Source organism: Schistocerca nitens, chromosome 4 (genome assembly GCF_023898315.1).
Source record: "Schistocerca nitens isolate TAMUIC-IGC-003100 chromosome 4, iqSchNite1.1, whole genome shotgun sequence".
Taxonomy (NCBI): domain Eukaryota; kingdom Metazoa; phylum Arthropoda; class Insecta; order Orthoptera; family Acrididae; genus Schistocerca; species Schistocerca nitens.
Genome location: NC_064617.1, coordinates 113,214,623 through 113,237,846, shown reverse-complemented (window position 1 = coordinate 113,237,846; position 23,224 = coordinate 113,214,623).

Genomic DNA, 23,224 nt, shown 5'->3' with positions numbered 1-23,224 from the left:
AACCTCGAGAAAGGAGCTGAAGGTTGTAGAGGTGGAGCATGGGGGGGGGGGAGACAAAGGTGAAGACGCTGCAGTGGGCAGGGGTTGAAAGGAGCAAACAGGGGATGAGGGGGATCAGAGGGAGGGAGGGGGATGTGAGGATCTTAGTTGATAGGTTGATAGGAGGTATAAATGGAGGTAGAGAGGCCATCATCTCGGAGGGGGAGTTGATGGAAGCCACCTCGTGAAAGGAGCTGAAGGTTGTAGAGGTGGAGCATAGGGGGGGGGGAGACAAAAGTGAAGATGCTGCAGTGGGCAGGGGTTGAAAGGAGCAACCAGGGGATGAGGGGAATCAGAGGGAGGGAGGGGATGTGAGGATCTTAGTTGATAGGTTGATAGGAGGTATAAATGGAGGTAGAGAGGACATCATCTGGGAGGGGGAGTTGATGGAAGGCACCTCGAGAAAGGAGCTGAAGTTTGTAGAGGTGGAGCTTGGGGGGGGGGAGACAAAGGTGAAGACGCTGCAGTGGGCGGGGGTTGAAAGGAGCAACCAGGGTGATGAGGGGGATCAGAGGGAGGGAGGGGGATGTGAGGATCTTAGGTTGATAGGAGGTATAAATGGAGGTAGAGAGGACATCATCTGGGAGGAGGAGTTGATGGAAGGCACCTCGAGAAAGGAGCTGAAGGTTGTAGAGGTGGAGCATGGGTGGTGGAGACAAAGGTTAAGACGCTGCAGTGGATGGTGGTTGAAAGGAGCAACCAGGAGATGAGGGGGATCAGAGGGAGGGAGGGGGTTGTGATGATCTTAGTTGATAGGTTGATAGTAGGTATAAATGGCGGTAGAGAGGACATCATCTCGGGGGGGGGGGGGGGGGAGTTGATGGAAGGCACCTCGAGAAAGAAGCTGAAGGTTGTAGAGGTGAAGCATAGGGGGGGGGGAGACAAAAGTGAAGATGCTGCAGTGGGCAGGGGTTGAAAGGAGCAACCAGGGGATGAGGGGAATCAGAGGGAGGGAGGGGGATGTGAGGATCTTAGTTGATAGGTTGATAGGAGGTATAAATGGAGGTAGAGAGGACATCATCTGGGCGGGGGAGTTGATGGAAGGCACCTCGAGAAAGGAGCTGAAGGTTGTAGAGGTGGAGCTTGGGGGCGGAGACAAAGGTGAAGACGCTGCAGTGGGCGGGGGTTGAAAGGAGCAACCAGGGTGATGAGGGGGATCAGAGGGAGGGAGGGGGATGTGAGGATCTTATTTGATAGGTTGATAGGAGGTATAAATGGAGGTAGAGAGGACATCATCTGGGAGGGGGAGTTGATGGAAGGCACCTCGAGAAAGGAGCTGAAGGTTGTAGAGGTGGAGCATGGGGGGGGGGAGACAAAGGTGAAGACGCTGCAGTGGGCGGGGGTTGGTGAGGAAAGGAGCAACCAGGGGATGAGGAGTATAAAGTTGGCGGGAGGTGTATCCCAGGAGTTGTGCAGCTTTGGCTATAGATGCATTCAGTTTCAAGACAGTTGACTGATTACAGTACTTATGGAGTCTTTTTAGTAGCAACTATAAACGGATATAGATCTAGATAGCCGTCTGGGAACAGCAAACAAAACACTCTTTCGTTTCAAATAAATTCAAAAGAAAGCAGTAATTGCAAAATCCGTTTGTATGAATCAGCTGCTACACTGAGCTTACAAAACTTATGGAATAGCGATATGCACATATGCAGATGGCAGTAGTAATGCGTTAGGAAGATATAAAAGGGTGGTACACTGGAGAAGCCGTCATTTGTACTCAGGTGATCCATGAGAAAAGGTTTTCGATGCGATTACGGCCGCTCAACGAAAATTAAGACTTGATCACGGAATGGCAGTTGAAACTAACCACACGGTACATTCCATTTTGGGAACCGGTAGGGAATTCAACATTCCGAGATTCACAGTGCCAAGAGTGTGCCGATTTCGGGCATTATCCTCATCATGGACAGCGCAGTGGCCGACGGCCTTCACTGAACGACCGAGAGCAGCGGCATTTGGGTAGAGTTGTCAGTGCTAACAGACAAGCAACACTGCTAGAAATAACCGCATGACGAACGTATCCGTCTGGATGGTGCGACGAAATTTGGCGTTAATGGGGTTCGGCACCAGACAACCATGTGACTGCCTCTGCTAACAGCACGACATCGCCTGCAGTTCCTCTCCTGGGCTCATGACCATATCGGTTGCAACCTAGACAACTGGAAAACCGCCGTCTGGTCAGATAGTCCCGGTTTCAGTTCAGTTCAGCTGATGGTAGTGTTCGAGTGTGGCACAGACCCCACAGACCCTACGTTGTCAGCAAGACACTGTGCAAGATGGTGATGGCTCCATATGGCTGTAGTTACATGGAATGGACTGTATCCTCTGGTCTAACTGAACCGATCATTGACTGGAAATTGTTATGTTCTGGTACCTGGAGACGTTTTGAAGCCATTCGTAGACTTGATGTTCTCAAACAACGATGGAATTCTTATGAGTAACAGTTCCATGTCATCGGGTTACCATGTTCGCGACTGGTTTGAAGAACATTCTGGACAGTTCGAGAGAACCATTTGGCCAGCCAGATCGCCCGACATGAATCGCATCGAATATTTATGGGACATAATCTGGAGGTCAGTTCGTGTACAAAATCCTGCACTGGCAACTTTTTCGCATTTACGGACGGCTAAGGAGGCAGCATGGCTCCATATTTTTATAGGGGGCTTCCAACATCGTCTGGAGTCCATGCGACGTCGAGTTATTGCACTACGCCGGACAAAAGGAGGTCCGACACGATATTAGGAGACATGGCGTAACTTTTCTCGCTTCATTGTATACCGGTAACATTATATATATGTGGAGCACTAATATTTAGTAAGAAATATGATGAAAAACAATACTGGAAAGAAAAATACGCAGGAAAATTCTGAGATCTGTTTATGATGAAAATAATGTGGAATGGGGGGATAAGAAAGAATGAAGAATTAACAGAGCTGTACAAACACCCTAGTATAGTCGAAGTGTCAAAGAGGAAAAGGTTGAAACTGAGCGGGCCATATAGAATACCTAGAATAGTATTCTGCAGTACATTAGACGGAACTAGAGGAAGAGGAAGACCCAGAATTAGGTGGCGAGATAAGATCCGGGAAGTGACAGCTAGGACTAACATCAACACCAAGTGGGCGAACAGTACACTCGGCAGAAAGAAAAGGAAGGGGCTCGTAAAGGAGGTGTATGGTCGATAAGGCCCTTGCCACATAATGATGAATGAATGAAATAAGATTTCGAAGTGAAGCTAAGATTGGTAAATTGCATCAGTTGATCACAAATGTGTATTTTGTGTAGTGCAGATAGGTAGTATCCTAATGAGTCAGATTTGGAATCAGTCAACTAATACAAATTTATGTGCATCATTCGTATATAGGAAATGGCAGATGGCGCTTCATTATTAGGATGCTGGAAAAATGCAGTCAGTCTACGAACAATGAAGTGGTGGTATGGCATTACTGACAGGGGGATCCCCGTCTGGGGCTATTCGGACGCTTGGAGCAACTCTTTCTACCTGACCCCACTTCGACGACTTGTGCATCATTATGATAAAGCTGAAATGAAAAGATTATGACACCCAGTCCTCAAACGAAGAAAATCTCCGATGCCGGTGGGAATCGAAACCGGGGCGCCGCGATCTAGAGGCAGCGAACATAACGACTAGACCACGAGTATGCGAGGAAAATTGTTTACAGAAATCTCGCGTGTTCATCTTATAACATTGCTTAAATGTGTGGAAGTCATGCCAGATAGGACTAACCAGGGAATATTGGACGTATACAAAGAACTGACAACATGAGTATAGGGGGAAAAAACTGGTGGGTGCTTGAAGACAGACATCAGCTATCTCACCAAATTACTTTTGAATACATTATGGGCACAGCAGTGATCAATGTCTTATAAATAATTACTATTAAAAACAGTCTTGATCACGATTTATTTAACAAGGTGACCGGTTTCAACCACTACTGTGGTCATCTTCAGACCATTGAGTAGGAACCTCTTTCTGTTGAAGAAAGAGTAGTGATTCTTCAACAGAAAGAGGTTCCTACTCAATGGTCTGAAGATGACCACAGTAGTGGTTGAAACCGTTCACCTTGTTAAATAAATCGTGATCAAGACTATTTTTAATAGTAATTAATTTTTTTTTTCAACAGAAAGAGGTTCCTACTCAATGGTCTGAAGATGACCACAGTAGTGGTTGAAACCGGTCACCTTGTTAAATAAATCGTGATCAAGACTGTTTTTAATAGTAATTATCTCACCAAAGCCCACTTACAAAGTTCCTAGCACCAGTATTAATTGATGAAAAAGAAACAGGTACTAAAGCTCCTCACATAGCGCTGCCGTAGGAGCCGACAATACAAGAGTAGATTTTTTAAACGCATAAAGAGGCAATTAAGGAGTCATTTGATCCGCGCCGTGGACTTCACAATGATTTTCAGAGTATTGACACTAGATGTAGATGTCTATACACTGAAATGCTAAACCACGTTATTGTGACGATGAAGTAAGCATTTCCGTGAGAAGCTGCGCCACTCATCTGTTCTACTGGGCTGGTGTTAACAGGCATGACTACAAGACGGTTTGAGTAAAGATAACCATTTGATTATTCTGGTATCAGTAGAATCTAGTTAAGCACTTCCGCTTGATTATTTATTGCACTGTTGCCAAGAACACAGCTTTATGTCAGGAAATCGATATCGCGTCTTCCCATTGAACATTCTTGACATTAGGTCACTGTTCATGCCGTTATCAACCAATTCTCCCTAGAGGATTGATTCGTTTAAAATAGCACGTAGGGAGACACTAATACACTAAGGCTTTGAGTTGGATGTTCAGGAATATTACTGAGACAGAAGAGCGAAGCTCCTGTGTGAAACACGTGTCTAAATGAGTTGGACGTTATATCTGAGCTAATCACATTTTTTTTCTTACGTTGCTAACCTGTAGTACCGCCATATGCACTGGTAACATTCTGAAGTCCATCCCGAGAAACTATATCACACCTCCTGCAGCTACGACCCATATCAATACGTTTCATTACTCGATTCACGGTAGCGAGGATGATGTTTACTTATTTTGAGTCTATTAGCAGCACATTTGGGCACTTATACCTCTATGGCGCCAAAGCTTGACTTCTTTTTATTTTTATTTTACACGTCTAGTTTCGTAGGTCCAAACTGGGGAGCAAATCTCCATGGTCATGGAGAATGTAGATGGATCCTGTGCAGATGACAAGCAGCAAGAGTATATTATCGTAATCTACAATACAACACAGAAATTAGCTTAACTTTTCCAGAAACTCCCCGGCGGAATAGAAGTAGTGATCCGCTATGAAATTCTTCCTGTAGACCTGAATGTGCCAGAATTGCTGCTAAATTTTGTTAATCTTGTGGTAGCACATATAGCAGAAGTGAAAAAGAAGAAGTATCAAAGCTACATGCAACAAGAGCTCTTGAGAGTAAATACTTAAACGATGTGCCAGAGGCCATTCTGTGAGCGTATATTAATAAGTGGATATTCTGTGTGACGATTAGACAAGTGTAATAGAGAGCTTAGGCATCCATAAGGGGTGGTGGGCAACAGGGGGGGGGGGAGAAGAGGTGGGGGAAACTTGCTCCACTGATGACAGAGTTCGTGAGTACGACATCCAGTTCTGCAGTGATTTTTGTAGCTGTGATTTTAGCAGCTGTCGTCCTCTTATTTTTCATGCAATCCTCTTCAATGATCGTCTGTCACGATCAGTCAACATACAATTTCGTCCGCGTTGTGTCTTAGAGGGTGATGTATTCCCACTTTCCCAGTATGCGAAATAAATCTTCACTGCAGTGCCTCTTGAAACACTAAACTCTTCGGCCTCGCTTGGTTACGGAAGCACCCATCCTTCGAACACCAACAGTTTGCTCGCGTCCTAATTCACTTGACTCCGACATAATGCACTCTCAACTACACAGAACGCTGTTCTGGTCATGACTGACACTTGCAACGTCGTGTGTACCTTGCACAGTTGCCATTCGTGGTCAAACACAGTAGCACAACATGTTTGCTTGGATAGCATCTGCATTTATGTTCGCCGGCCGAAGTGGCCGAGCGGTTCTAGGCACTACAGTCTGGAACCGCGCGAACGCTACGGTCGCAGGTTCGAATCCTGCCTCGGGCATCGATGTGTGTGATGTCCTTAGGTTAGTTAGGTTTAAGTAGTTCTAAGTTCTAGGGGTCTGATGACCTCAGAAGTTAAGTCCCGTAGTGCTCAGAGCCATTAGAACCATTTTTTGTATTTATGTTCAGGCATGCTCTTCTAGCGGTGTTCCCATATTTTTGTCCAACCCCTGTATGTATACTAGCTGTTCCAAAAAGTTACACTAATGTAAGACAATTTTTTTTCACCATGTTTCCAAGTGTGTACCTTGTAGCGGCGAGGCACCATACTACACTGATTAAGCCATCGATAAGAAGTACACTTGGATTTACTTTCGGCACTGAACGACACATTGCATTAAGAATGTGTACAAAAGCGCCAAAGTGGAGTGTGGTGATGAATGAAGGACAAAAGTTGAAGAATCACTGCAAATGATCGTCAAGATTTTCACGTAATACAAATGTAGCATTTGACTAGAGACTTCAAATAAATGTATTTGACAGCTGGAAACATAATACAAAACAAACATAAGAACAGGGTGTAATGGTGCGTATATGGTTTCTGTGCTATGTTGACAAGATTGCACAGCGGTGTAGGCCAATGAATAGCATCGGATGCAGAACATCAAACTCATAAGCGAAAGAACTCCAACACACTGTAAGTAATGAAACATATGTACTGAGGAAGAAAGAGCAAAGGTGAGAATTTTCTGTAGCTTGTAAGTGCAATAGACCAATGTATGAGAGTTGTATTTAAGTGAAAAATTGTATGTACTTCAGATCTCTGAAGATGCCTCGAAACATTAATGCGAAACGCGTCTGGCAAAACGTTAACTGCATTTTTGTACTTCCACATGGAAAGACATAATTTTACTGGCGCTGAAAACTGGCAGTCAGAAAAGTACTTTAAGAATTGTAGTTGCATAATAAAGATCATTCATCAATTTCTCTCTAATCATGACAGATCACGTCTTCCAACCATCAAATGAATATCTTAAGCTCTGTAGTTATATCCAGTATGATGTCTCCCAATACCAAAAGATCGCCAGCTCCTAAATTTTTCGCGACATTCCTGTGACTTTAGCGACTATCAATTTTCTTCCAAGTGAATAGGCTACGAGAAACTTTCCCCAACTGCAACGGGCTTCACATACGAAACGCCCCTTTTCTTCACTGCTGTGAGAAGGACGCCAACTACCAACGTTTCACTTACGGCCAAATCGCTGTAGCCTTTAATGAACAATTTGTCGGGAAAAATCAGTCACTGAAGTAAATTCTTGTAGCCTGTGTATCAATAAACAGTTTTCTTGGAGGTAATTCATAATGTTTGAACACAATATATGTTCCAAAATCCTGCTGCATATCGACGTTAACGATATGGGCCTGTAATTTAGTGGATTAATTCTACTGTCATTCCTGAATATTGGTGTGACCTGTGCAACTTTCCAGTCTTTGGGTACGGATCTTTCGTCGAGCAAACAGGTGTATATGATTGTTAAGTATGGAGCTAATGCATCAGCATACTCCGAAAGGAACTTAATTGGTATACAGTCTGAAACAGAAGACTTGCTTTTATTAAGTGGTTTAAGTTGCTTCATTACTCACAATATTTACTTCTACGTTACTCATGGTGGCATCTGTTCTCGATTCGAATTCTGGAATATTTACTTCGTCTTCTTTTGTCAAGGCATTTCGAAAGGCTGTGTTTAGTAATTCTGCTTTGGCAGCACTGTCTTCGATAGTATCTCCATTGTTATCGCGCACGGAAGGCACTGATTGTTTCTTGCCGCTAACATACTTCACATACGACCAGAGTCTCTTTGGATTTTCTGCCAGGTTTCGAGGCAAAGTTTCGCTGTGGAAACTGTTATAAGCATTTCGCATTGAAGTCCGCGCTAAATCTCGAGCTTCTGTAAAAGATCGCCAATCTTGGGGATTTTGCGTCTGTTTAAATTTGGCATGTTTGTTTCGTTGTTTCTGCAACAGTGTTCTAATCCGTTTTGTGTACCAAGGAGGATCAGCTCCGTCGTTTGTTAATTTATTTGGTATAAATCTCTCAATTGCTGCCGATACTATTTCTTTGAATTCAAGCCACATCTGGTCTACACATATATTATTAATTTGGAATGAGTGGAGATTGTCTCTCAGGAAGGCGTCATGTGAATTTTTATCTGGTCGTATGTGAAGTATGTTAGCGGCAAGAAACGATCAATGCCTTCTCTGCACGATAGCAATGGAGATACTATCGAAGATAGTGCTGCCAAAGAATGTATATTTTTAGCTTAATTTTGGAGGATTTGGGAATTACAAAATTCAATCTCGCTACGACAACCCTGTGTTCACTAATCCCTATATCGGTTTTGATGCTCGTTATTAACTCAGGGTTATTTGTTGCTAAGAGGTCAAGTGTGTTTTGACAACCGTTTACTATTCGCGTGGGCTCATGAACTACCTGCTGGAAATAATTTTCTGAGAATGCGTTTAGCACAAGTTCGGTTGAGATTTTATGCGTACCTCCGGAATTAAACACGTATTTTCGCCAACATATCGAGGGTAAATTAAAGTCGCCACCAACTATTATCGTATGACTCGGGTAGCGTTTCAAATCAAACTCATGTTTTCTTTCAACCTTTCAGCAACTGTATCATCTGAATTGGGAGGTCGATAAAAGGATCCCATTATTATTTTATTCCGGTTGCCAACAATGACCTCTGCCCATACTAACTCACAGGAAGTATCTACTTCAATTTCGCGACAAGACAAACTACTTCTAACAGCAACAATCAGCCCGCTGCCAACCGTGTTTAGCCTATCCTTTCGGAACACCGTTAGGTTCTTCGCAAAAATTTCGGCTCTGCTTATATCTGGCTTTAGCCAGCTTTCAGTGCCTATAACTATTTGAGTATCTGTGCTTTCTATTAGCGCTTGGGGTTCTGATACTTTCCCAACACGGCTACGACAATTTACATCTGTTATACCAATGGTTCCGGTATCTGTGTTCTTCCTGTATTCGGTCTGCACCCTTTGTGACTGAAGCCCTTCCTGTGTTTCTCTGAGACCCTCTAACCTAAAAAAAACCGCCCAGTGCACGCCACACAGCCCCTGCTATCCGTGTTAGCCGCCTCCTTCGTATAGTGGACACCTGACCTATTCAGCGGAACCCGAAACCCAACCACCATTTGGCGCAAGACGAGGAATCTGCAGCCTACACGGTCGCAGAACCGTCTGAGCCTCTGATTCAGTCCCTCCACTCAGCTCTGTACCAGAGGTCGGCAATCAGTCCTGTCAACTATGCTGCCGGCCGCTGTGGCCGAGCTGTTCTAGGCACTTCAGTCCAGAACCGCGCTGCTGCAGGTTCGAATCCTGCCTCGGGCATGGATGTGTGTGATGTCCTTAGGTTAGTTAAGTTTAAGTAGTACTAAGTCTAGGGGATTGATGACCTCAGATGTTGTCCCATTGTGCTTAGAGCCATTTTAACCATTTTTTTGTCGACTATGCTGCAAATGGTCAGCTCTGCTTTCATCTTACAAGCAAGATTGGCAGCCTTTACCACTTCTGTTAGCCAGTCGAAACCAAAGAGAATCTCTTCTGATCCAAAGTGACACACATCACTGGTATCACCTGAAGTTCTCTGCACCCTCTGCTCTTCATGGCATCCAGGAGGACCCTTTCGACATCTGGAATGACTCCACCTGGTGTGGAGTGCACATTGGTTTTCTTTCCCTTCTTTTCAGCCAGTTGCTAGGGGGCCCCATAACGCGCCTAGCGTTGGGAGCTACTACCAATAATCCCACCCTCTGTGATTGCAGACGGAGTGGTTTCCTCTGAAACGGGACAGGCAACAACATCTGGCTCAGCGACAGTGTCAGCCACATACAGCACCTTGAACCTGTTTGTCAGACAAACTGGGGAGGCCTTATGTGTGGCCGCCTGGGAAGTCTTTCGCCTCCTGCTTCACACCGGGACGACCTACCACTCGACCACAGGCGAGTGTGAGCAGTAAGTGAGCTGGCCACTGTTGATGACCGATCGGAGGACTCGGACGTGCTGGACGTCCGTTGGATCCCCACTACTGGCCCACAACAGTGGTGCCCATCCATTGCAGCCTCGAGCTGTGTAACTGAAGCCATCACAGCCTGAAGCTTAGAGTGAAGTGTCACCAACTAGTCTCGCATCCGCACACAACAGTCGCAGTCCCTGTCCGTACTAAAGTCCGTGGAAAACTAAACTATGCAGATAAACAGACTACGGGCACGTGCTGCGAAACTGTTCTGTAGACAGTGACGAAAACGCAGGAACTGTGTCTAATAATACTCAGATATTCAAAAACCTAACTACCGAAGCACTCAGGTGAAACTAAATAATTCGCCCCTGATTAGGAACTTGTAATATGTCACAAAATTGGTTTACTTTCCGACGCAAACGAAAACACGAGAACTGTGGCTACTAGATATTAAATTTACATGCATTAACTCAAGAAACTAAACCATTAAAGCACACAGACGATATAATAAAATTCGCTCCTGGTTATGAAATTACAGGTCATGTCGCCGCTAACTCTGTAAACAGCATGTCTGACAAGCAGATGTATACACAGGGGATTGCAGTGTCTCACAAATGCCTATCGCTAACTTAGATATGAAACTGAAGTATCGATTTTACACTTAAGATGAGACAGGGGAATGGAGTACATTGCATAGAACTTCGTTTGTTTAGAGGAATGTGTCACGTTTCATCACATGTGAGATGGAAGTCCTCTGATGGCCGAGAGGTTTACTGTTAACGACCGCAAGTAGACACTGCTCTAAGATCCACACAGAACATGCGGTTGTATACGAGTTGAATGCAGGATGATTATGCTATGTCACACATCTGATGCATCCTGACAGAGCAACAGGAAAAAAATGGCCATATGACCTGCAGCAACTTCCCCCCCTCTCTCTAGAATTCCCCCTCTCTCTCTAGAATACATACATCTGGCAACAATGGATAGTGGGGTGGTATCAGCTTTGTCCCAATACTGTCGCATTAGTTACTCGGAGATGAAGAGTCTACCACAAGATACAGAAGCATGGAGAGCTGCATCAAACCAGCCTTCGAAGAGAATACCACAACAACAACTGTACATTAGTCACCATGCTAATTAGTGATGCTTCCACATTAATACTTTGATGAAGTAGTGGCACCTTAGATATTAGTAACTTCAGAAGCACATGCATTCACAACATGTGTGTACTTCTTTGACCTAAGCTCTTTGGCTGTAACCAGTGTTTTCCTATTAAAACGTTGGATGTTGTAAGTGCGTGTGCTTCTGAAGTTACTAACATCTAAAGTGGCACTACTTCATCAAAGTAATAATGTGGAAGCATCACTAATTAGCATGGTGACTAATATACAGTTAACCTGTAAAAAACGAAATATTAAAAACAAGTAATAAATGTAATGTGGAAACGATGTAGATTTACCAGATATATGTAAGCCACATTCAAATGTTTCAGTTATTTCTGTTTAGTCATCATCCAGTTACTTGTTTTCGATTTAAACAGTTATCTCCAACACTATGTAAACATGTACGTGAATGTAGATTGTCTGAAGATGGGCACAAGCCTGAAACCGGTTGGTAGCGTTTTTTATTCTACATCTTAGTTTATTTATGATTTTTCTGTCGGTTTCAGAAGCGGGTATATTGCACCAGTTGCACAGATCTTGTTGTCAGTCAAGTGAAGAGAGCGGAAACAATTTTTCGGCCTCAATACTTTTCTCACGATAAGAGTCACTCTAATCTAGGTACGGAACATGTGTGGATGAATCATCTGAGTTCACGATAAACATCTTTTAAGATTACTCTCCATCTAAGATCGTCATTGCGTTAGTACTGCGGCCTCGGATATCTTTTTCTACTTCCTCCTATACTATCTTCCGTCTTGCACTTTCAACCTGTAACTAGAAACTTTCATTTCGCACGCCATTGTAAGTATCGAAGTAAGCTGTTCCAGCAAGCCTTTGTGGGTGAGTTACCGGTGCAGTGGCCAGCCACTAGTTCAAACACTAACATTGGGAGCCTTATGACTGTTCATGGGCCATCTGAAGTACTACGGTGTGTGTCAGAGTAATCTTTGTTGTGAAATGGATGATTATGTAATCACAGAGGATGAAATATGGCGCTGCACGTAACCAGTTGATGTCGAACAACGCTAACAAGAGTATGACGAACTCTCGCTTTGAATCTATGGGGATGTAGCACCGTCAACAGCGTCACATGCCATCATTCTATATCACCGTCAAAAAACAGTGTCAGATGCCATTATTTTATAACACTGTCAACAAACAGTGACAGATACCATCATTCTATAGCACCGTCAACAAAAAGTGTCAGATGCCGTCAATCTACGAGACACGTTGCAGTGATCTGAGATTTTATAATCACTGTTATAAGTCTTACTTTTTTGGATGGGGCAATTTTTTAATCACCCTTCCTGTCCTTTTTGAGATGCCAAATGTCCTGTCTTCATCTGCCTGCTCTGCTAGAAACCTACATGTGGAATTCTCTGTTTACAATGAAGCGAACGCCAGAGAACGAGTATCAGTGAACAACGCCCAGTGGCGCTGTCTCTGTGTAAACAGCCTGCAAGCGCAAGCAAACAGCGCCCAGTCTAGTTCGGTTCACGTCCGCTCGTGTTCCATCGATTGTCGAGATTTCAGTGGATTTTCAAGCGATTTGGCCAGCTTCCCATTTTCGCACTCGTCTCGGTATGAGAGTGCTGTGAAACAATGTTTTAGTCATGTCAGTTCTATTCAGAAATGATTAAAAAAGGTGTTTGTTTGCGCTAAAAATTAATTATTTGTATACTTTGATTTGAGAAGAGATGTTTTGAATTTTCTGAAAACATATAGCGGTGAAAACTTTTTAAGCCTGTAAAAAAACGGTGTAAAAATGTAAAGACATACTTTACCCTAAGTTTTAAAACATTCAAATATTTATTAAAAAATTTCGAAATTTGTGATTGAAAAATTTTACCTGCGTTGTAATGAGTACTCAAATAATACATCTTTTGTGTTCTAAGAATTTATGTTCCGGGTGAGCATAAAGTCTTTGTCTGACTGCAAAAAATTATTTCTAAGTAACTGCGCTAGATACCGCTACGCATATTGTTGGAAACTATAGCTTAACTCGTGATGTTTATATGGATGCAATTTTATGTGTTCTCTGAGTGCTACTGATTTCGTTCTCTCTCTCTCTCTCTCTCTCTCTCTCTCCGATAACAGGTTGCGTAATTTAGGAGTTCTGCTGTCAGAATCGCATATATGTAGGAGGAGGTGCAGTGTGTTCTATGGTTTTGCGAAACACAGTTGCCTATTACAGATCAGCGACGGTTACAAAATGCCTATGGTCACATTAGGAAGGACAGTTAACACAAGATGAGTCATCGTTGCGTATGGAACAGTGATCCAGAATGTGTAGAATAAGTTTCTTTATTTCCGTCCATGATCACAAACTTGTTAGGTCCTCAGATATCTGTTTCGCTCAGCAATGACCGTATTCAGATCTGTTTTAAAAAACAAGTTGCAATACAATCGAGCCATAGTGGCATCAATCGGAGCCAGCATCGTCACACATACCGCATATGTTGTTGTGGTCGTCAGTCCGAAGACTGGTTGGACGCAGCTCTCCATGCTACTCTATGCTGTGGAAGCCTCTTCATCTCTGAATAACTGCTGCCATTAAAACTGGTACACTTCCCACGCCCGGGTTCCCGGGTTCGATTCCCGGCGGGGTCAGGGATTTTCTCTGCCTCGTGATGGCTGGGTGTTGTGTGATGTCCTTAGGTTAGTTAGGTTTAAGTAGTTCTAAGTTCTAGGGGACTGATGACCATAGCTGTTAAGTCCCATAGTGCTCAGAGCCATTTGAACCATTTTTTAAAACTGGTACACCTGCCTAATATCGTGTAGGGCCTCCGAGAGCACTCAGAAGTTCCGCAACACGACGTGCATGGACTCCAGTAATGCCTGAAGTAGTGCTGGAGCGAAAACAGCACGTGGGGGTGGAGATATCCTCTGAACAGCACACTGCAGGGCTTCCCAGATACGCTCAGTAATGTTCATGTCTGGGGAGGTTGGTGGCCAGCGGAAGTGTTTAAACTCAGAAGAGTGTTCCTGGAGCCGCTCTGTAGAAAATTCTGAACTTGTTGGGTGTGACATTGTGCTGCTGGAATTGCCCAAGTCCGTCGAAATGCACAATGGACATGAACGGATGCATGTGATCAGACAGGATGCTTACGCACGTGTCACTGTCAGAATCGTATCTAGACGTATCAGGGCTCCGATACAACTGCACACGTCCCACACCATTACAGAGCCTCCACTGCCGGCCGCTGTGACCGAGCGGTTCTAGGCGCTTCAGTCCGGAACGCGCTGCTGCTGCGGTCGCAGATTCGAATCCTGCCTCGGGCACGGATGTGTGTGATGTCCTTAGGTTAGTCAGGTTTAAGTAGTTCTGTCTCGGGGACTGATGACCTCATATGTTAAGTCCCATAGTACTTAGAGCCATTTGAACCATTTAATCAGAACCTCCACTAGCTTGAACAGTCACCTGCTGACATTCATGGTCCATGGAAGCATGAGGTTGTCTCCATACCCGTACACGTCCATCCGCTCGATACAATTTGAAACGAGACTCTTCCATCGGGCAACATATTTCGAGTCATCAATAGTTCAGTGTCGTTGTTGACGGGCCCAGGCGAGGCGTAAAGCTTTGTGTCATGCAGTCATCAAAGGTACGCGGGCGGGCCTTCGGCTCCGAAAGCCCATATCGATTTCGTTAAATGGTTCGCATGCTGATACTTGTTGATGTCCCAGCACTGAAATCCCCAGCAATTTGTGGAAGGGGTGCACTTCCGTCACGTTGGAAGGTTCTCTTCAGACGTTTTAAATCCCGTTCTTGCATTATCTTTTTCCGGCCGCAGCAATGTCGGAGAGTTGATGTTTTACGCGATTTCTGATATTGACGGTACACTCGCGAAATGGTCGTACGTGAAAATGCCCACTTCATGGCTACCTGGGAGATGCTGTGTCCCATCACTCGTACGCCGGCTATAAAACACGTTCCAACTCACTTAAATCTTGATACGTGCCGTCGTAACAGCAGTAAACGACCTAACAACTGCGGCAGACACTTGTTGTCTTATACAGGCGTTGCCGACCGCAGTACCGTATTCTGCCTGTTTACGTATCTGTGTATCTGTTTGAATACGCATGCCTATTGGCCTACTAGATTCTTTGCCGCTTCAGTATATATAGTGTTTTCGCTATTAGAAATCAGTTCAAGCAGTCCTAAATTACACCGAACTGTTTGATTATGTTCTCTTGTGCTTTGTGTTGGCTTTCGATGTAGCACTACGCCGCATTGGCAAGTGACTGGTTTATCGACGACCGCTGGCGCGAGAAAAACCCAAGATGCGCCAATCAGAACGCTCGTTAACTCCACGGACTTACAAGTCATTCTGACGCGAGGCGTTTTCTTTCTATTATGAAAGAAATTGGAATTTCGCCACACATTTGCGTCATGACTAGTCGAACGATCTTCTCTAAATCCTTGAAAGCAAAAGAAGTCACAGGTTGCTGCTATCAGATATTGTCCTTGCGCACGATACGCTTTTTCCATAGTCGCGGTCTCGTTTAAGAGACAGTCAGACAGTAAACGAAACACATTTACTACAAGTTAATGTGTAAAATATGCCACGAAATCAACTGTGAGATAAAACCTTACACGATAGTCATGTTGTGCGTGAAGTGCCACAAGCCGCTTTATGTTTCAAGATTCTTAACCAGGGGATGGACAACGTCTCTGACAAGAAAACTTCACAGACCTTTTATTTTAAGGAGAAGATAGTACGCTTGCAAGATATTAGCTACTGTAACCTATCCCGCGCGGAAATTTGGGTCATAATTATGACAGACAGCAGCTGTGACTTTCTAGATGTACAGCTATTAAACGTTCACGTGCGCCCGTTGTTTGCCGCTAACTCTACATCAGCCTTCCTCAGCACTTACTTTCTCGTTTCTGCACCCCTGCCCTAATGTACTAATGAAGCTGTTGGACGAATGTGAATGTAGTGAAAGGGCAGCCTCATATCGTCATCGTCATACTCAGATAAAGAAGCATCGAACGCCAGTCCACTATTTTGCTTTGTATAAAGCACGTCTTCATATGTGTCTGTGATTTCTGCGACGAAATTGGAAGGTATAAATAAAAGCACAAAGAATGCCCATACACTGCCGTTTGCCTTATATAAAAGCTAGTCGAACTGCGGCATACGCCTATTGATGTTTACCATTCACGACTTTCAGGAGCTCTCGTTTTTTGAAGTTCTGATTCTGAAAATGAATACAGTTCGTGCAATGACTTAGTTCATTTGATAGGGTTAACAGGCTTCATCTTCTCTTGCCTAACGGTGGCAGAAAGCAGAGCCCATGACTTCCGGTTAGTGAGTTGTTAAACAGGGATTCACTGTCTTTATTTTTCTGTGAAGGGTGATCGCCACAAGCGGTCTGTGTTCTCTACAGAAAAGTGTCTAGTGCACACAGTTTTTTTCTATGTGTGGCCATGCATAGTTCTCCATGTTCAGGACGAAAGAAATACTCAAGTTTTATTATTGTCTTGAGTTTGATGATGGCTTTCGGATTACTCAGCTGCGGAATTTCTGGTTCAAAATGGTTCAAATGGCTCTGAGCACTATGGGACTTAACATCTGAGGTCATCAGTCCCCTAGAACTTAGAACTACTTGAACCTAACTAACCTAAGGACATCACGCACATCCATGCCCGAGGTAGGATTCGAACCTGCGACCGTAGCAGTCGCGCGGTTCCTGACTAAAGCGCCTAGAACCGCTCGGCCACAGTGGCCGGCTACTTGTTTACTACTGTCATTTAATCACGGCTATTTGGGTCACTTCCTTCGTCTTTTGCCGGCCGTTGTGGCCGACCGGTTCTAGGCGCTACAGTCTGGAACCGCGCGACCTCTACGGTTTCAGTTTCGAATCCTGCCTCGGGCATGGTTGTGTGTGATGTCCGTAGGTTAGTTACGTTTAAGTAGTTCTAAGTTCTAGGGGAGTGATGACCTCAGAAGTTAAGTCCCATAGTGCTCAAAGCCAATTGAACCATTTTGAACCTTCGTCTTTTCCTCTGCCTTGAGATACAGCAAACTTCCCACTTTTTTGTTTTCTACCGTTCCTCTACCCACCTACACGAAATGCTGAAGTTGCTGGGAATAAAATACTGGCAGCGAAGGGTTCTCTACATCTTGCATAGAAACTAGACGGAAGTTATGAGAGCCGAAAGACTGATGTAGGGTAGCAGCCTGTTCCCCATGTTATGCAAGCTGTATATATATAGGAAGTAGTGAAGGAAACGTAGGAGAAATTTGGAAAGAGAATTAAAATTTATCGTTTATTTTGCCGTTTCATTTGGAGAATTCAGATTTATAGTTTCATATGCATAGGACGGATTTCGTACACAATTACATACAAAGCAACGCCTCCGAATTTTTTTTATGTGAAAACTATAAACGAATAAAAGCAACGCTGTTAACATTCTGCGTCTTTATGCTTCATGTCTGCATATTTGCATCCCTCGGCCGCTGGGGGCCTCCGAAGTGTAGCGTTTAACATGGCGGTGGAACGTAACTACGTCAGTGCGTGAGAAACAGTGTTCTGTAATCTAGTTTCTAACCATGGAAAACATGCCTCAAATCGATATCCGTAGAAGAATGATAGCTGTGCACGATGATAATGCCCTACTACACGCTGACATCTAAAATAATCTGACGCCTTGGATCCACTGTCATCGATCAAGCCACGTACAGTCCCGACTTGCCCCATCTGATTTTCACCTGTTTCCAAAACTTAAAGAACACCTTAGAGGACTTCAATTTGATAGTGGTGAAACGTTGCAAGCAGAGGTGATGTTGTGTGGCTCTGTCAACAAACATTCTACAACAACAAACTGATACTCCAAACTCCCTATTCGTCCTATCCATCTGGCAGGGCACGTACGATTTAGAAATGCCCTCACATCCAGGTCAAAGTGAGGTGGCGCCCCATCCAGTTGAAAGAAATAATCTTCATTTCCAAACACAACGCTAAGACCAGAAGTTATCATTTCCGACATTTCCAAGTGCGAGTCGCCCGTGACAGTGTTGTCAAAGAAGCAAGGCCCGATTAACCCTCTAGAAGACAGACCACACCAGACTGTTACTCCTGGTAGAGTAACATGCCTTATCTCGGTTACGTCGGATTCTCCCTCGCCCATTAAGCGCAATTACGGTGGTTAATTGTTTCATCAAGTCTAAACGTCGGTTCATATGACCAAAGAATTCGGTCTTGGAAACGTTGCTCTTCTTCACATCTTCCACTGCTTCCCTAGCAGCCAGTTTCGTGCTTTCTTCACTGACCTCACATACAGCTTTCTCTAATATTGCAGTCAGTTTTTCAGATTTATTTGGTGGTTGATGTAAGTTCATCACTGAACAAAATGTTCTCTCTGCAGCCATGCCCTTGCCAATGGATCGTAAGGAATAAACTAATCTAGTATTGATTTCACAACGGCCACTTGCATCTGGTTTTGAAGAACTCATAAATGAAATCACAGCTGTGCATTTAGTGAAAATTAAATCCAAAGCAATTGCTAGGCTTTTTCTCCCACTGGCACTCTCACAAATTTTCACATTCTGTGACTCACCACACTGTCTACATTGTACAAATTTAGAAATTACATCTGGTAATATTCTCAAATTTATAATAATGTTACTGCACCCTTTGTCACTTACAGTAAATTCGTTGTAACTCTCTTGCAATGGTGAGAGCTTCTTTGACGATGCACTTGTCGAAGAATTACAATTAGAAACATCGTTGCCAGGTGGCATAACCTCTTGTACGGAAAGCTTTCTAAACTTGTTTCCTATAAATTGTCGTCTCTTGAAAATGGATTTACGTTTCGTCATCTTCAATAAACATAACAAAACACACGTAAACAAGCACTGTAAACGTAAGTATAACAACTACTCGCAATCACACTTGAACAAAACTAACTGCGTGTTTGAAAGCGTATTGTTTACAGACAGCAGAAACAAAAGAATGCTGATCGTTGCGTTCCAAGGATAGCCAACACACTCGAGAGAAACGTGTACGTCGCCAGGAAGAGTATGTTGAGAAATAAATACGTAGTCATGAAAAAAAAAAGATTTAGAATGTTATTAATGCTTGTTTCATTTTAAAAAGTTTAATAGTTTTCACATAGAAAATTCGGAGGCATTACATCTCAGCACACCCTTGTAGCTCTAAACATCTAAAGATTATCAAGTTTGATCGAAACTCCTCGTATCATAAAAAAAATAGATGAAGAACTGTGACGACAATAAAAATGATAAATTTTAAATATCAGTTCAGTTTCTGAATCACTGGAATACATCGACGATAATTATAACTGAAGTTCAAACGGAAAAATTGAAACTTTGAACCTTACTGATGATGTTGTACCGTTTCCAGAGATGGTAAAGAACTACCTGGATCAGTGGAACGTGCTCTTTGGGTGATAAAACATGGGAACAGACGGGCCAGTCAAGTATCGGTGCACTCGTCAAGGCATTTGTGATGCGAATTGCAATGTGCAGTCTTGCATTATCTTGCTGGAATATGACATGTGGTACACAGTGAAGGGTGTGACAACAGGATTTACCACTGCCGGGTATTCAACGTTCTTTCAGCCATTACCGAATCACTACTGCCGTGATACCCAATATTTCCCCATACCATGGTTCCAGGAACTGGAGACATATGCCTCTGGAGAATCGATGTTCCTTGTGGTCTTTCACCAGGCTATCCACGAACGCTTGGCGTCAATATAAGGCCGGTATTACACTATCATACTTCTTTGTCAAAGATGATATATCAAATATTTTTGACGAGGAAATTTGATAGTGTAATAGAGAACTTTGTCAAATCTCGCCTTTCGTCAGAGATATATGATCACATCTATAGCCTCGCCGTAGATTTGCTCATAAAAGTCGTTCGTCTTCTGTTCACTGCAATGTGAAATGTAACCGCGTGAAGCGCTGGCATCGGTACAGTTATTTGACGTCTGTAGTGTGTTTTAAACGTGACTGCGAAGTTGACTCGGGTGGGGGGTGAGCAAGCGGCACAAGACACGCTATTAATCGTGTGCTGATGGGAAGGTGGGAAGGTGGGGGATATGCTGCAGGCGACTTTAAATCCACGATCACAGCTACAGCCATCCACCTCTACGTCTGGAAACATCCAGGAAGCTTTCCAGCCAGCCGGAATAGAGCAGAAGGAAACACATTCCAGAATAAAAGAATTTTCTCAGCTCTCCAATCTACTTGGTCTATTTTTTAACTCTGGATGCCAAAAGGATAAAAAGTGCTCCATCTGCTTTTGTACTTTTTATTAAGTTTTAGTTGTTGGAACACTAATTCTATTTATTAAATTATTCAAAAATAATAATAGTTCTTATTGTCCATATTGTGTGTGCTAAACATTTTTATTTACCTTCTGATATTCCTCCTTCATTTCTTTATGAATCTCTTCATACGTTTCATGAATAATTTTGGTCAATGTGCTCTGTGCTATTGGAGTGCTTTATTGCAAGCTACAACAGCTCTCTCCTGTAGCAAAACATCGCAGTGCTATGGGGAGCCTGTCTTGTGCACATATAACATTTATGAAATGAGTATTCTGTTTTGTAATATGAGGAGCAACTTTACTGAACAAATACTGAAATGCACTCTCATGAATTCGTAAGTAATTTGTATATGACTTGACGTCCTGCACTTGCAGCTCTAGTAAAAAAGTCTCCAGAATGCTTCTATCATCTCGACGTAAAACCCACGGCTTCACCTAAGCGCGATTCCTTTTGTCCGCCGTTTCTCTTACAAATGCACACACAATGCAATTGAGGTACAAGTAACTGCAGCTCATAGGAAGAAGTTATTGTTGTCCGCCATCTTGAACTTTGGCGAAAAATGTGATGACAGTGTAACACTCGTTTTTATCGCCACCTAAAGATTTTTGTCAAAGAAATTTGACGAATATTTGATCGTATTTCTTTGTGAAAGAAATATGATAGTGTAATTCCTGCCTAAGCGCCACAAGCCGAAGAGACTCATCGCCGAAAGGCACAGAGAGAGAGGCTCCCAATCTCCCAGTTAACTCGCCCTGCACACCAAAGTCTAATTCTTACTGTTACGGCACACTCTGTCGCGACAGTTGTTACAGCTTGACAGCTAGAGCGACACTAGCGCCTCAAACGATTAGACAGCAGACAGTCACATGCTGCGTAAGGATAGTGTATGTTTTCAACCATTTTCTACTTAAATAACGAAAATGGCTGTCACATTTTCCGTTCCACGCTTTAGTAAATTATCAAGAGACATAAATAATCGTTAAATATGTGTAGAAATAACCGAATCACACTGATTCGATGACATCAGATACAACTTATTCACGAAGAAATACTTCCGAATATGCGTATATTTGCAGCTTATTCCGCACACCGCGAGAGAATATGAAAACACATTTCACGTATGAGAAGCATATACATTCATGCTCATAAATTAAGGATAATTGCAGAACGTGGTGCCACACAAAACTGACGCTATTAGCATAGACACATAGGGAACACACACGACACAGATCTGTAAGTACACGGTATTGGTGATAACGTGAGAAAACCGTCCCGAAACACATGTGCTACAAAATGCCACTGTTTCCTGCGCATGTACCCCGACATCAATACGGGATATGATCACCATGCACACGTACAAAGGCCGCACACCGGGTTGACATACTCCGGATCAGGTGGTCGAGCAGCTGCTGGGGTGTAGCCTCCAATTCTTGCACCAGTGCCTGTCTGAGCTCCTGAAGTGTCACAGGGGTTTGAAGACGAGCAGCGATACGTCGACCGAGAGCATCCCATACGTGCTCGATGGGGTTTAAGGCAGGCCATTCCATTCGCCTGATATCTTCTGTTTCGGTGTACCCCTCCACGATGGCAGCTCGGTGGGGCTGTGCGTTATCTTCCATCAGGAGGAAGGTGGGACCCACTGCATCCCTGAAAAGGTGGACATACTGGTGCAAAATCACGTCACGATGCACATGACCTCTTACAGTTCCTGTGTCAAAGACACGCAGGGGTGTACGTGCACCAATCATAATCCCACCCCACACCATTAAACCACGACCTCCATACAGGTCCTTTTCAAGGGGTTGGTATCTGGTTCCTGTTTCACGATATATGAAAACCCGGCGAGAATCACTGTTCAGACTATACCTGGACACGTCCGTGAAACTGGAACCACTGTTCCAATGACCATGTACTGTGTTCTTGACACCAGGATTTATGGGCTCTCCTGTGATCAGGGTTCACTGGAATGCACCTTGCAGATCTCCTGGCGAATAAACCACGTCTGTTCAGTCGTCTGTAGACTGTGTGTCTGGAGACAACTGTTCCAGTGGCTGCGGTAAGGTCCCGAGCAGGGCTACCTGCAGTACTCTGTGGCCGTCTGCGGGCACTGATGGTGAGATATCAGTCTTCTTGTGGTGTTGTACACTGTGGACGTCCCGTACTGTAGCACCTGGACACGTTTCCTGTCTGCTGGAATCGTTGCCATAACTTTGTGGAACACGGAGGGCCCGTGCTACGACCTGTTGTGTTTGACCAGCCTCCAGTCGCCCTAGTATTCTACCCCACATAACGTCGTCAATATGTGTTCTTTGAGCCATTTTCAACACACAGTCACCATTAGCACGTCTGAAAACGTCTGCACACTTACTCGCTGCACCGTACTTTGACATGTACCGACACACATCTGCGTATGTGGACTGCTGCCAGCGCCACCGATCGACGACGGCAGGTCAAATGCACCGCATGGCCGTACCCCGAGGTGATTTAAACCCGCAAACCGCCCACCAGAGCGTTGTTTCACCATGTATCAGCATTATCCTTAACTTATGAGCATGAGTGTATATCTGTTGTCTGCTG